Genomic DNA, 3,729 nt, shown 5'->3' with positions numbered 1-3,729 from the left:
AGAAGATTAGATCGAAGCAAAGTCGGAGGCGGAGATCGAGTTTGGAAACAGAGTAGGAATCGGCTGGAGTCCAGATCGGCTACGAGTAGGATCGGCTGGGTCTGAGTCGGGCTAGGTAAGCCGATGCAGCCGATTCCGACGATGCAACTTGATGTATGATATCGGGTTGAATTGAGGCGCTTCAAGGTGATTGCCGCACATGGATAGAGTCCTGAGAAGGCAATTGTATCTAGTAATTAGGATGTTTTATGTAATTACCTTAGATATATGTTTGGGCAAAAATCTGCCGCAAAGACTTATGGTATCTTAGAGTTTGTTAGAGATAGTAGTCGTGTCCGTTATGGATATATCTTGTAATTCTCGGGTATAAATAGACCCGAGCCCTATGTAACTTTTAACACACACGTTTAATACAATCTCGGCGCATCGTGTCACACCCTAAAAATCGCTAAATTATAAATCATTGTGAAAAAGGAATTTTTTAGAAATTATTTAATAATTAAAGAAAGTGTGTGAATAAAATCTATGAAAAATTTGAACTTAAACATGAGCTAGATAAAATTTCATCAAATACTTTGTGTGCCCAAGTATTTTCAGAATTTTTCTTGGATTTATTTGAGCATTGGAAGTATTTTTAATAAATGGAACATTATTTCAGCAATTATTTAAATTAAAAAGTCAATTAAAATCCTCTTCTTTGTCTCGGGCCGAATCCGGCCCATTCGCTTTCTTCCTCTCTCTTCCGCCGGCCCAACCCGAGCCTGCATCCTCTCTTCCTCTCTCTGCCGAAGTTCTATTTGCTTCCCTCCTTCATTGGGCCGAGGAAATGAAGCCCGGCAAGAAGTCTGTCTTGTCTCCCTCTACTACAGTGTCGCCCCTAACCTCCAGCCGGTCGATCTCCTCCCTGCCGTGCCCGTGTACAGCGCCGCCTCCCCACCAAATTCGTCCTCTCCGTTGCTCCTCTTTCCAAATTAGTTGTGGGAATGGATTCCTCTCGATCTCCTCTATCTTATCCCCAAGAAACCCCCTTGAGTCTCGTGGTATATCGTGTGGATTCGACGCGGTTTTGAGTTCCTATTTTCCGGCGAACCCAAACTAATCCGTCGCCGATTCCATCCGTTCCCGAGCCGATCTCTCCCTCTTCCGGCTATAAATAGCATCCCCTAGCCGTCCTCTTCCGTTTGCCTCAAGTCCCAAGCCGAGCCATCGTCCGTAGCGCCGCCGCCGCGTAGCCCTAGCCGCCGACGTCGCCGACGCCTTCCAGCCGCGCCGCGCCGCAACTGTAGCCGTCGTCGCCGCTTCCCGTCGCCGCCGTCGGGTGTGCACGGAGGAGGAGTACCTCGGCCGCCCCTTAGCCGCCGTCGCAAGCTGCCGGAGCGCCACCGCCGCCGTCGAGCCGAGCCGCGCCGTTGTCGGAGCTCGTTGCCGGCCGCTATACGTCGTCGTCCGTCATTATTTCTTGCACCGGTGAGTTCGCGTCGTCGTCCTCTTCGCGTAGGTGTCCTCGGATAGTCCAACCGAGCTCCCTTTTGCCGGTGGTCGCGTGGAGCCGTGCCATGGCCGGCGATGATGTCAGCGATGACGTCATAAATCTTTTTTTAGTTTTCTCTGTTAGCTGAAAATCGATTAAACTTCGGAAATTCATAACAAAATCATCGTAACTCGGATTCGAGTGGTTAAAGTTGCTAAATTCATCTAAAATCGAGATTTACATGTTAAAAGTATCCACATGTACTGTTTATGCTTGTTTTGTACTGTTTTGTTGATTTTGTTCATTTACTTTAGTTTCCGACGTTCTGGAGGAGAGCGTTTACGTTGAGGAAGGTTCAGAAGCGTTTGCGGAAGCTCAAGGCAAGTCACACAGATCCCAAACAACCCTTTGTACATGTTGAACCCGTTTAAAGCTAATATTTTATTTCAACTTATGCATTATTTTCGAATGTCATTGGGTGGTGAGCCTTTCCCATTTAATTCTGGCCGAAGATGACTTTATTTTCCTATGGGTTATAATTTGACTAGCATGGACCTTATATATTGGATTGATTCAGTTAGATGTTATTTATAGTTGCTTAGCCGTGCTTAGAAACATTAGCTCATTAATGAGATAAATTATGCTTCACTATTACTTATGGTTATATTTAATGGTAGCTCACGATGGTCAATCGTGTTATGATAATTAATTGATAATTAAAATATGATTAATGGTGGGTTGTGAGCACATGGTTTTGAGGGTCGTGCTCATGATAATTAAGGACCGGTTCGCGAGCTACTGTTGTGAAACATTAACCATGCCAACCACAAGCCAGCGTGGGCAACGGCTTTATCTTTTGTATAGCATGATTCATTACGGGGTGTCAGACTATGAAGCGGCGAGAAGTCCGTGGGGGTCGCTGGGGAGTCCATTGTCTCTGGTTTTGAGTTGGAGATTATGATCCAGGAATGGTGCACTGTGGTGAGTTGTGTTGTGCAAAGGGTACTGTCACGATTTCCCCCTTTGCAGTGCCGTGGTGGTACTTCGGGGCATGGTAACATGTGTGGAATCGTGTCTTGTGGGTACATTGGTACATCTCTGGCCAGAGTAAAACTATTCGAATAGCTGTGCCCGCGGTTATAGGCGGGTCTAACAATGTTTTTCGTGATTAGTTCCAGACTACTTATTAATGATAATAATGTGATAATTAATTTGACTCCTGGTTTGGAGGTTTGATCTGTACGACCGGGGTTGGTTGTTCAGGTTTGGTTGGGCCTGAGCAGCATGGGTGTGCTGTTCAGTGTTGATTAATATTGATGATTAATTAGTGTACTGTTTTACTACTCTTAACTCTTTGCTAAATGCTGCTTTTGCAAATGAACCCTATATTATGCCATCCTTTGGTATCCATGTGCACTTGCATACTTGCTGTGTGGCTTGCGGAGTATTCCATGTACTCACCTTGCAATAATCATCAAACCTCAGTTGAAGAAAAGGATCCAGAAGGAGAAGACCTTTGGTTTAGATCCCAGTTGAGCTGCCTGTGGGAGTGGAGCTGAAGCTTCGCTAGATTTTATTTTCCGCTGCAGTTTTCTTCATGGTGAGGACTAAGTGCCTCTTATGTAAGTATTTATCATTTTAGTTATTTTGATGAATCTGTATATTAAATTGTCAGTTTGTGTACCTCGGCTGATTCCTGGACGAGGGTTTTAATGCACAAATTAGTTCGGAAATTACTTGTGAATTTCTGGGCGTGACACATCGCTACCCTTTTTGCTTTAGTTTTATTTCGACGAGTTCTTGCTTTCGGGTTGAGCTGCATCGGTTTCGATTTTCACCAAGAGGTAAAACTTGTTATGATGAATTATGTTCTCGGGATTAGTGCTTCCATCTTTATGATACTCTAATCTTGTCTATGTAATTCATCAAGTTATCATATATCTTACATAATCTTCGACAATATCGTCATCTAACCTACAATCGGTTAACATCTGTTAACAGAAGGCAGCCGATTTGGTTAAATAGCGACGTTGACCTAGATTATATAAGATATCTACCACTCTATGAAACTTCCAGCGGCTTGATTGTCTAGATATTGTTCTTCTTTTCATACTTAATGCTGCATCAGTTGAGTTTGATCTATTAAGTCGTGCTTAGAATATCAATCTCTAGCCTGCCTATGGTCGCTGATTAGAGTAGCGTCGGAGTTTTAGCCGATCTTACCTGATTTAATCGTATTTGCTCTATATGCTTCAATG

Source organism: Oryza sativa, chromosome 2 (assembly GCF_034140825.1).
Source record: "Oryza sativa Japonica Group chromosome 2, ASM3414082v1".
Lineage (NCBI taxonomy): Eukaryota > Viridiplantae > Streptophyta > Magnoliopsida > Poales > Poaceae > Oryza > Oryza sativa.
The sequence above is the reverse complement of the archived record's forward strand: the minus strand, read 5'-3'. Positions refer to the sequence as shown.